The sequence below is a fragment of the Pogona vitticeps genome, chromosome 5 (genome assembly GCF_051106095.1).
Source record: "Pogona vitticeps strain Pit_001003342236 chromosome 5, PviZW2.1, whole genome shotgun sequence".
NCBI classification, from domain to species: Eukaryota; Metazoa; Chordata; class Lepidosauria; order Squamata; family Agamidae; genus Pogona; species Pogona vitticeps.
In genome coordinates, this window is record NC_135787.1 from 40,249,916 (window position 1) to 40,262,263 (window position 12,348).

Sequence of the window (12,348 nt, forward strand, 5' to 3'; positions counted from 1 at the left end):
TGGAGACAGCAGCCACAAAATTAAAAGACACCTGCTTCTTGGCAGGAAAGCGATGACAAACCTCGACAGCATCTTAAAAAGCAGAGACATCACCTTGCCAACAAAAGTCAGAATAGTCAAAGCTATGGTTTTTCCAGTAGTGATGTATGGAAGTGAGAGCTGAACCATAAAGAAAGCAAACCGCCAAAGAATTGATGCCTTTGAATTGTGGTGCTGGAGGAGACTCTTGAGAATCCCCCGGACTGCAAGGAGAACAAACCTATGCATTTTGAAGGAAATCAACCCTGAGTGCTCACTGGAAGGACAGATCCTGAAGCTAAGGCTCCAATACTTTGGCCATCACATGAGAAGAGAAGACTCCCTCTTCTCTTGATGTCGGGAAAGTGTGAAGGCAGGAGGAGAAGGGGACGACAGAGGACGAGATGGCTGAACAGTGTCATCGAAGCTAAAACATGAATTTGATTGACCAAACTCCAGGAGGCAGTGGAAGACAGGAGGGCCTGGCATGCTCTGGTTCATGGGGTCACGAAGAGTCGGACACGAGTAAACAAGAAAACCTGTGAAGGTTTTCGAGACAATCCAGTCTGTTTGACTGGGATTGGTCAACGTTTTTAATTTAGAAATGCATCCCACCAGGTTCGAACCAGGGGCTCACCTAAAAGTAACTGTGTCTAGAGTCATTCTTTCGGTCCATTCCTTTTACGTCTCATCCCGTCGGGAACCCCACGGAGGAGGGAGTAACCAATGGGGTTTACTTCCCGATATTTCTTTCGGCTGTTTTCCTTTCTTTTTTTCCAGAAATGGGGGGGGGGGAGAAAGAGGCACAAGCCATCTCTTCGCAAATGCCGCCGCCACCACCACAACTCTCCAGTTCCAGGCACACGTAGTCGCCGCCCCGAAACGGGAAGTGGAAAGCACCCCACCCTGCATTCCTTTCCCTGGGAGGGGGGGAGAAGGCGCCAACTCTGTCTCCTGACCTCCCTGCCCCAGGAGGAGGCTTCTTCGTCTCCCCTTGCCTGGAGAGTGGAAGGCAAGTCTCGACAGCCCGCCCCCCCCCCCCCGCCGAGTCTTTCGCGAAAGTTTGTATTAAGAGGTCGAGGCAGCGCAATTAGTTGCCGCCCCTGTTGACTCAGGCCAGGCACCCGGATGGCGTGGAAAGGGCTGTATCGCCGTGTGTTTCTTCCCTCGGTCACGGGGGAGGGAATTCACCGCCCTGGAGAGTTTGGTGCCTGAGGCGGCTGCTTCCTTTCGCTTCTCGGGCGGGCCCTTTGGCTACAACCCGGTTGACAGTTCGTTAGGTGGAACATGCAGGAAGGAAAGCGAAGACTGTTGACCCCAGCGCCACTTCAAACTTTGCGGGATAGGACGTGTGTGTGTGTGTGCGTGTTGCGGGGCGGGGGGGGGTGGTGGTGGAAGGAAGTTTTCGTCAGCAATTGTGAGCCTTCGCTAATACATTAAATTGCGAGGAAAACGCGCCAAAACCTCTCGACAGCGTCTTGCGGGTGCGGAGGCCTCGACACGTCCTCTGCCTCGCTCCGTCTTATTCCCTACCTTTGCGCAATACCTAAGCCTTTTTTTCCCCGTCTTGCCTGAGGGAGAGACACTACCTGCGTTTTCGAAGACCGTGGAAACCTCGTAAGGCAGGAAGGAGGGACGGGTCACTTTTCGCCGGCCCTCCGCCCTCTTCTTCTTTCCTTCCCTTTCCTCGTCCTACCGCCAAGCAGCTGCGGGCCTCCAGGGGATCAGCCTTTCCTGCGCTGGCCGGGCAGGCGGCGGCGGCGGCTGCGCGCCCGCTGCTTCTGCTCCCAGGTACCTGTTCCACTTCTCTCCACTTTCCCCGCTCTCCACCTGACTGGGGGGTGTCTTCTCCTGTCAAGGCTTGGGAAAAGTCGGTGGCACCGACGCCCCCGGGAGTGTTGCCTTCGCTCCAGTTGCGTGAGTTTATTTTGATACGGAACAAGCGAAAGTAAAAATAAGCCAGGCGCAAGAAGGCAGGGTGTCCTAAAAGGGAAACGTCCAATTTCTTTTTTGATTCAGGCGCTTTAATAGAGCTCTCGCATCTCGAAATGAATGTTTCAAAGAAATTCGCTTCACCTGCCCTCTGTTTCGTCTTTTGCAATAGACACCTCTGCATTGGCTGAAGCTGGTAGGTTAGTAACACTCGGAGAAGTTAATTCTTGCGCCGAATTTCCCCAGGAAACTTAGAAACCCCCGGCTTTGTTTGGAAGACTGTTTAATCTCGTTGAGGATCGAATCGTGGTTTACGAGTTAACCTCCCAGTAAAATATTGCAGTCCGAAGTTATTATGTTTATTGGTTCAGCCAGCCACCCAGGGATGTCCTCTTCTCCAAATTCAGTTTACTGCACCCTCCCGCCTGATTTTTGCTTTTCTGACCCAGTAGAGAAACTGAACTCCCAGCCCGCCATTAGGCGTTTTTACAGGATCGTCTCCTTTAGATTATTTTTATTATTTTATTTTAAATGTTTTTATCCTGCCTTTCTCCTTGAAAAGGAAGGACCCAAGGCAGCTTACACCATTGAAAGACAATATTTAAAGCTCGAAACAATGAGTATGTAAAGGTGACTACAGTAGTTTTCTCTGACTCTAAAGTTGCTTGTAGTTTTGCAAAAACTAGTAACTTTGTTCTGGTGTGTGTGTCTCTGCCTGTATGTCTGTGTAAGTGCTGGCTACATACACAAGGATGTCCTGTTGAACATTGGAAATATAAGCAATGACTATTACTGGTACTGATTTTTTTTTAAACCCTGTCCTGTGGCCATCCTCTCATTCAATTTGATAGAAAAGAAATTGGGGAGGGAGAAAGTGACGGAGAAAATACTCATGGACAGGGTTCAGGATGCATATTTATGGCATGACTGGGGAAATGTGCAGGTGTGCCTTGTCTTTCTACAGTCATTTCTTCCTCTGTGAAAGCCCAGGGGAAGGTGTCATAAGGTCACTCCTTTCACAGGGCTTTTTCAGATTCGAAGATGTTGGAAGCCCAGGAAGTGAGAGTGAGATGTGCAACAGAAAGAGGGGGAAAGAGTGCTGCACTCTCAGCCACCTTCTCATGTTAGGCCATGCTCAGAAATATAACAAAATAAATAAATAATAGGAGAAGGCTAGAGTGCAAGTGGAGGAAGAACCCGACGGATTATAATTGGATTATAATTGGATAGCTGTCAGGGTCGCAACTAACCTCTACCTGGCTAAGGTAAAGGCTTCTAGTCGTGTATACTTTGCTAACCGGATAAGCGAAGCTTCAAATCAGCAAGCGGAATTATTCCGTATAGTGTGCTACCTAGCCGGAATTGGTCTGAGTGATGGGCCTCCCCCTAGTTTTTCACCGGACCAATTTGCAGCATTTTAAAAATCTAAAGTGGAGGCCATCCGCTGGGACCTCTCTCCTTTTTTAAATACAGTGAGTCGAGCTGAGATGTCCAGCGCTCCGTCTTGCCTGGTGACTTTCGATTGCTTTCAGCCTGTGACGCTGGATACTGTGGACAAGGCGCTTGATCGCTGTCGTGCCACCACCTCCTCCCTTGACCCTTGCCCGGCCTGGCTAATCAAAGCAGCCAGGCCTATGACAACAGAAATCTCCAGAATCTGAAAAACACACCGTTGTTTTCTTCCAAAGAAAGAATTAAAGAAAGAAAAAATGTCAGTAGAGAAGCTCTAAGTTCTCTGTGGGAGGTGCATAAAGGTATTGATGGGGCTGCATTTAAGAGATAGCAACTCTTTTCATAGCGGTTGGAATTGCTCTGCCCATAGGGTGGGCATGGTGTTCTTGCCCTGCAATCTTTGCAGGGGGGCATTGTTCCAGATTTCTTTCCTTACGTGCCTAGTCGCTGCTTCCTACTGCTGCAAGGTTCTCTTTGCCCTTTCTTTGCTTATTCTTATTACTCAGAAAAGTTTCCACATAACATTGCCTGTCCTAATTGACACCAGGCAGGGCATCTGGATCAACTGCCCTCCCTGACTGCCATATAAATTCAAAATTGCTCCCCCCCCCCGACAGGTGCCAGGGAGAGGAACAGAAATTGGTATAAAGGAAGATGCTTATAGTCAATCACAGTGTGAGTCTTGCACATACTCTAAGAAACAGCAAACTGGTGGTCATTTGCTGTCCTAGAGAGCAGTGCCCCTGGAATCAGTAGCTCATATGCCTGCATTAATTTTCTTCCTTTTTAAGCAAAGCAGCTGCAGATTTGAGTGTGTGTTTGATCTTTCTGGTTCTCACAAATCTCATGTCAAGGAGGAAGCAGGCAGAACGCTTTGCAAGGGAGTTTGCTTTGCATAGTTCAAGATCAGAAAAGGCAGAGGGCTAGGAAGGTGTCAGGAGCCCTTGGATAAGGTACGGAAAACTCAGAACAAGTATGGTCTTACTTCTGCATAGGAATACAGTGGTGCCTCGCTTTACGATTGCCCCGCATTACGATGAAACTGCATTATGACACTTTTTGTGATTGCAATTGCAATCGCAAAACGATGGTGTAAATGGGGTTTTTCGCTTTGCGATGATCGGTTCCCTGCTTCGGGAACCGATTCTTCGCAAAACGACGTTAAAACAGCTGATCGGCTGTTTCAAAATGGCAGCCGGGTAAACAAAATGGCTCCCCGCTGTTTTCTGGGACGGATTCCTCGGATTCCTCGCAAGACAGGCAGCGGAAACGGCTGCCCTATGGAGGACCTTCGCTGGATGGTGAGCTTTGACCCCATTGGAACGCATTGACAGTTTCTCCATGACAAAAGGGATACATTGCCTTGTCTATCAAAGTGTTAATCCACTTTGATTTGCTTATTTAAATAATTTCCCAACTAATAGAAATCACTGCATTTAAAACTGCAGTTGAGTAAGTTGATTTGGCTTGTTAAAATAATCTAATTTTTTATACTGGTTCTTTTCAAGATAAATTTACAAGTACCTGATCTTCCACCCAGTTTTTTTCTCCTTTCTAAGTATATCTTGTACTTTCTGTGAAATATGTTAGCATACTTTCATTTTACAAGTGGGGAAACAACAGGCTATTTCTAGAGATGTTTCCCGTTTGCTTTCACTCAAATTGGGGTTTAAGTGCAACACTGCATTTTATTTTATTTTTTAATCCACCAAGCATGCATATGCACAAGGACTGTTTTTCTTCTACAGCACAAGTTACTGATTAGGAGAATTAATTATTAATTAACAGGATTCTGACTTGAGAACATTCTTGTAATTATTGCATGTATTATTTCTAGGAAAAGTTGTTTACTTGTCAATAAAAGAATGTGGCATCCGCCCATGTCATGAATATTAGTGTTATATCTACATAGACCAATGGGAGTGCTGGAGGGACAGAGTCATAAGACTCAACAGGAAGAGGGGGAGTGAGTCACAGAGATTGAGTGTTTTGAGAGAGCGGTGGTTGAGAGTGGATGAAGGAGGCTGAATAGACCTTTGGTCTAGATGGGTGGGATAGAAGTCCAATAAAATTAATTAATTAATTAATTAAACAAACAAACAAACAAATAAATAATATTTAAGAGTTAACAACATTGCTTGAACTATCATCATCTGTAACAATAAACATTTTTTATTTGGTTATTTTAAAAATGACACATTGCCTGGACTTCTATTATTAATACAGTGGTGCCTCGCATAGCGAGCACTTCGCTATGCGATGAAACCACACAACGAGGGGTCCCGGGCCATCGCTGGAGCGTTCGCTCAGTGATGGCCCCTATGGGCTTTTTTCGCTATGCGATGATCGCGCGGACGCGATCAAAGCATAGCGAACAGCTGATCGGCGGTTCCAAAATGGCCGCCGCTAAAACAAAATGGCAACCGCTGTTTTGCCTTGCTAACGAGGCATCCAAAATGGCCACCGCAATGGAGGAAACTCGCAGAACGGTGAGTTTTAAGTCCATAGGAACGTATTAAATCAGTTTTAATACGTTCCTATCATGGGACATGGTGGCGCTGTGGGCTAAACCGCAGAAGCCTGTGCTGCAGGGTCAGAAGACGAAGCAGTCGTAAGATCGAATCCACGTGACGGAGTGAGCGCCCGTCACTTGTCCCAGCTCCCGCCAACCTAGCGGTTCGAAAGCATGCAAATGCAAGTAGATTAATAGGGACCACCTCGGTGGGAAGGTAACAGCGTTCTGTGTCTAAGTCACACTGGCCATGTGACCACGGAAGATTGTCTTCGGACAAACGCTGGCTCTATGGCTTGGAAACAGGGATGAGCACCGCCCCCTAGAGTCGAACACGACTGGACAAAAATTGTCAAGGGGAACCTTTACCTTTTTACCTTTACGTTCCTATGGGCTTTTTTATTTCACTTAACGATGGATTCGCTGAGCGAGGGTTAATCCGGAATGGATTAACCTCGCTAAGCGAGGCACCACTGTATTAAACAATGTTGATGTAATCAACCGGTGGCAGCTGAAAGAATGGACTTATAGAAAGAACCAATCAGAACGGACTTATAGAAACTCAAGATAAGTGATATATTTAAGGAGTGCTTTTACCTGTTCCACTCCCCCAGTTAGTTTCCATGGCCATGAGGATTTGAACCCTGTTCTCCAGAATCCTAGTCCACTACATCAGGGGTCTCCAAAGTATGGCCTGTGGGCCACATGCAGCCTGCCTGGCCTTTTTATCCAGCCCATGTGTGCATGCGTGCAGGCAGGCAGGAGTGCATGTGTGCGTGCAGGTGGTTGTGGGTGGACGGGAGTGCATGTGGGGGGGGCATGCATGCGGGGCGGAAAGTGTGGGTGTGGGAGTGCATGCACATGATCTCTTGAAAAGATCAAAAATATATTATGTGGCCCTTCGTATGAAAAGTTTGGAGACCCCTGCACTACATCACACTGGGAACACTCCTTTCAGAAACAGGTGAGCATAAATGTCCACAGATTTAAAATAGCTTATATAAAGTAAAAATACTAATCTTGCTTATCTTGAGAGATAATCGTTGGCCTCACTCATTTTTGTTTTTTGTTTTAATTTGGAGAGAATCCAGATTGCAGGGGCAGAAAGACTGGTCTTCAAACAAGGCCCTCCAAAAGGGAGAAACAGAGATTTCTTTTCATCCTGAGTATATGTGGAACAGACTTACCAGCAAGAAAGTGTGAAGTAAACAGAATGGTTTGGCTTTATGGGCAGGGAAAGGAGATATTTGGAGAGCACAAGGCAATTAAAAGTCACAGAAACAGTCAAAAGGTAGGCTTTCTTTGAAGAGTAAAAAAAGGTATTGCTTTAAGGAAAGTAATTGAATGATAGTTCTCCAGAATAGGTGACATTTTGCCATGTATCTCCAGGGAATTAGCATACAATTTTGTAAGGCATGTTAGGGTATTTCTGCATTAGAAAAACACAGAGCAGTTGTGTTTGTCCCAGCCACGAGTGGTTTCAGTAAGCACTCCCTCAGGATTTCTGAGACCAAGCTCCTCACACGTCTTCAAAGGAGGAATCAATTCCAGGTCTGGGGCAATCTCAACTTTTGAACCTGGAAATCAGAACCCAACTGAAATTCTAACTCCTTCCTGGACAAACAGGAATTCATGTTTGCAAAGGGATTCTGTCTCTGGTTGTAAAAATAGTTTTAAAAGCTATAAAAACAGAGAACAAATATTCAGAAGCTCACTCATTTAAACTGTGAAACTACTGTTTCCAGCTTTATGGCTGGAGATGGTCTTATTTGGTTAGAAGAGTTTTGATGCCTATATTCTGTGATAGTCTCAGCCATTCTACCCATCTTGTCATACAAATGTCAAGTAACTTAAAAACCTTCAAATATGTTATGTGCCATCAAGTCACTTCTGATGTGATTATATTAGTTAATGACCTCCAAAATATATCCTTAACAGCTGTGCTCCAATCTTGCAAACCAACAGAATCTCAGGTTGTTCTCTCTTCCTACTCCCCCTTCCTTCCTAACTGTATTATCTTTTCAATAGGTTCTGCTCAAGTCTTGCCAACTAATAGCTGTGGTTCCTTTATCAAGACAATCTGTCTCATATTAGGTCATCCTCTCTTCGTACTGGTCCCTCCCTGCACTTTTCCCAGCAATATTGTCTTTTCTGATCAGTTCTGTATACTCATTATATGTGCTTCGTAGGATAGTTTACACATATTCACATATTCAAGGAGTCAGATTTTGGGATTTTCCCTTGCTAGATGTCTCTCTGTAGTGGTAATGAATACAGGAGAGTATTCTGTAGACCAGGGTTCTCTAAACATTTCAGCATGTGTGCCACATCATATATTTTACACATTTTGAGGGCCAAAGGAACACACACACACGTATATGCACAAACACACGGGCCGAAGGGAACAGACCTGAGCCTGCAGACCTGAGCCTGTGGCATTTGCTGGGCTGGATAAAAAGACAAGGTGGGCCAGATGTGGCCCATGGGCTGTAGTTTGGAGACCCCTGCTGTAGACCATCTTGACTTGCCATCAGTGTTGCCTGGTGCCAGTCCGTGGGCTTCCTGGAACTGGGCCGCGGATACGGATCTCCGCCCCTCCCCGCACTCACGGTGGGAGTGTCGAGCTTGCGGACGAGTGTGTCACGCTTGCAGGTGGGCATGTCACGCTTGCGAACGGATGTGTCATGCACGTACAAGCACGATATGCTCGTCCATGAGCGCGACGTACCCGCCCGTGAACGTGACATGCCCACCCATGAGCACAGGGGTGTTCCTCCCCCCGTGCATGGAGCCTGCAGCCCCCAATCTTTTTGGTACCGTGGACCGGTTGGGGGCCACTGCTCTAAAGAACACACTGTGAGATACAGGATGGCATGGCTTCCAAACTCTATGGGTATGAATTCTCACTAGATTGGTTAGTTAGCTGATACGTAGTTTCTTGATGGATACACTTTTTTCTTCTTCCTGTAAATTTTTGTTACATTTATGTCTTACGAGAGGCTGGGATTGTTCACACATATGTGAAAATGAAGCACTATTTGAGCCTACAGCTGGGGTAAGCAATTAATTTCTATAGGGGGCCACATGAAAAATCTGAACCGAACTGACTTTACTTAAAAATAAAATGAAACGGTGATGTTATGATTGTTTTTATTTTAAACTTGTTAATCTTCACAAATACTAAAGAGTTTTTTTTTTTTTTTTTGGCGGTATGTTAAAGATAAGCAACTGATCAACTTTAGACAAAAAGCTATAAATGGTTTTGATGTTCATCTTCTTCAGTGAGAGAAATCCAGTCTGTCTTGGGCTTGAACAAGTGCTTGATGGGAGTGGGGGGCTGCTTGTTTTCTTTGGTTACATACACACAACAGTATGGAAACCCATTATTAATGTACATATTGTCTCGGTTGTTGCTGCTTCCCAACTTTTGTGTTTTATGGCTAATTTGGGGGTGATTTGGGATCTTTTTCTAATTTTTAGCGCTTGAAAAATAAATGAATAAAATGTTTGTTAGTAGCATGTTACTAGAGCACTACTTTCAATATAATGAATAACATGATGTAAGTCCTAGGCAGCCGGCTTCCTTTGCCCTATTAGTCTACTGTCCTCAGACTGGTTTCTTATCCTCACATGAACTGTCCCCCTCAACAGTGCTGAAATAAAGCTCATCTGCCAGTCCAGTTGGCTTCAGCAGAGTGGAATGAGGTGGGAGAAGCTGTTAGCCTCAATTAGCAAAATATTTAGGCCAAGCTTGCAATGCATGCTCTTGAAAGAACCTCTGTAATAGGTAAGCCATCTGTACTTGTGTGGTTTTTTAAAATAAATTGATTAGTTCTAGTGAACTCGCTTTAAATGTCTCACCACTGTACTTTAACACAATCAGCAATTTGCTTTTATTTATGTTGCAGTTATACAGAATTACAGCAAAACAATATAAACCACTTCTTTTACCATTCCTTAGGGATTTCTTACAATGCAATACATTAACATTCACTCTTCACCAGTGGAAAAAGAGCTATTCATTGCTAGTAATTTTCCAGTACTGGCACTGTAGATAATCGTGAAACTATTAAACTGTAGATTGTGATTTATAATGTCCATAATGGCAACAATCTCTTAAGTGATCGGTCTATGCTGTCATTGGAAATGTACCCCAATCTCTTGCAGCATAAAATACAGTACAATGGCTTGTAATGACACACATATCTTATTACCTGCTGGTAATAAGCTATCAACAAGGATGGCAGTTTAATTGTATAGTAGATCTCCTGCTGGCGAATGACTGACTGCCAAATATGTCTGCTGCACTTCACCAGTTCCTTGTGAGAATGTAACTGCAAAACTTTAGGTACCTTAAATTGAATTTATGCTTTATTTAATGTGCTGAAGATGGGCTATACTAGCTTCAAAGCACTTCACTGGTAGTTTTTAAAAAAGATCTCACATAAGAGAGGCAATAGTTTTCATTTTTACAGGGTTTAGCCATGTCAGCCTCTTGCAGCAATAACTTCAGAAAGTCTTGTGGTATCTTAACAACTAACAAGACAAAAAACAAAACATAAAAAGAGCCTCCCCAAGGAGTGGGAAAGTATTGTGAGAACTCTCAGATGTCCCCTCAGCAACAGTGTGCAGCTGGCCAGTCCTTCACTTCCAGAAGCATTGCACTGGAACAGCACCAAACCACTTTATGGACACTGGCTTTCTGGATGATGGCTGAAGTCCAGGAAAAGTTTCTGCACACATCTCACACACTGACTGCTTCTGGTCGAAAATAGTCCGATTGTCTCAACATTTTAATTAGTGTTTGATTTTGCCTATATTTCATCTCCATCTATGATGCCGAATTGTGCAACACTCGGATATGAATAAAGAAGAAAGAACTAACAAGGTCTGTATGACAGAAATATAGTTTTCATGTTTATCTTCCATGTGGAACACAAAAAGCAGTAGGCTTAAATTACAAGAAGTTTAGAAAATGTCATGAGTAGTTAAAAAAACTACTGGAGATTTTCATTGAAAGCTGGATATGTTACCTCTGCCCCTTCTATTCTGTTAGTTCCTGCATCAATGACAAAAAGAGAACCTATAGGCTGTTAGTGGCAAGTTTTGCTAGAACTCCTTTTAATGTTGCATAAATTGCTGATAAATGCTAATGCATCATAGAAGTCAAGCCCCTCTAAAATCAAATGTATACTGAAGCTAATATAGGTGTTTCTTAGACTTGGTGCATGAAACACTGCCTCACTCCCCTAGAGAAATCCCCATCAGGAACAAATTAAGTGCTTGTTACTTCTAAATAAGAAGGTGACAATAGTTGAAAATCTGAATAACTGATTAGCAGCAAGATCAGATACCGATTAAGAATGGCACCTCATGTTGCCTGATTTGATTTTAACAGCACAATCCTATATAAACATGTACTTAGAAACAAGCCCCACAATATTCAGTGAGCTTTACTGTTACGTGTGCATGAGACGGCAGCCTGAAAGTATGCGTGATGGAATTCAGAGGGGCTTAGTTCTCATTAGGATACTGTTGTTATGTACAAGATCAAGGAATAGTCAGAGGTGAGTGTATGAGGTAAATTGTTATTGCCACCCTTCACTAGTGACATTATAACTTTCACTTTCCCTGCATACTAGCAGCCATTTTCCTTCTAAGAAGTGTTTCAATGGTGGGGATTCCCCACCACTACCACTGTATTGCTCAACTGATGAATGGAAGCAGAAGAAAATCCCTTGCTCGTTTTGCCAGTACCCTTTCTTCTAGTCTCCAACCATTTTTCAGCTGAGCAGCTGTGGGAAGGAGGGGCGGGAGAGACATTAGTATCTATTTAATTGAAAATATGGTGCCTTCAAACTCTGCACCTGATTTTGCATAAACTATCACCCAAGAGTCATTTTTTATAGACGGAGATCTTGTTGTTCACAGCATACACTGTATTCAGAAAATGGTACTGGAACAATCACTCAAAATGGCTGACTATACATCTCCTTTGCCTAAATCAGTGGTCCCCAACCTTGGGCCTCCAGATGCTCTTGGACTACAACTCCCAGAAGCCTTCACCACCACCTCTGCTGGCCAGGATTTCTGGGAGTTGAAGTCCAAGAACATCTGGAGGCCTAAGGTTGGGGACCACTGGCTTAAATGATAGCACTGTGAAGAGTATGTATAGTAGGGTTGCTGGATTTCAGGTTTTGATTGTGAGAGTCAGGTTTTGGAGCCCATACTCCAGGACTTGAGCTGTGATCTCAAAATGTTAAGGAGCAGTGCTACTGATATTGGCAATCTTGGGTTTTGCGGATCATTCAAAGGTTTTAGGACATGGTTGTAGAAGTACATTTGGTTCCCCCCCCCCCTCATTACTTTGCATGCTCTAGGGATATTGCTGCAGAATCAGATGCTGGACTCACTTTAACAACTTTGCTATTCCT

At 44.3% G+C, this 12,348-nt stretch overlaps 1 protein-coding gene across 10 annotated transcripts in view; it reads left to right on the forward strand.

Moving 5' to 3' along the window:
- Positions 1–1,168: 1,168 nt before the first annotated feature.
- IL15 (interleukin 15) overlaps positions 1,169–12,348 on the forward strand; it is a 47,535-nt gene continuing 36,355 nt past the window's right edge. For 3 of the 10 annotated variants that reach the window (XM_073001626.2, XM_073001625.2, XM_073001629.2), the window contains exon 1: positions 1,171–1,809. The gene's annotated coding sequence lies outside the window, so the exon portion shown is untranslated. Of the gene's footprint in view, positions 2,151–12,348 lie in introns of all 10 variants that reach the window. The other 7 variants (XM_078394733.1, XM_078394732.1, XM_078394735.1 and 4 more) reach the window with 6 other exon arrangements.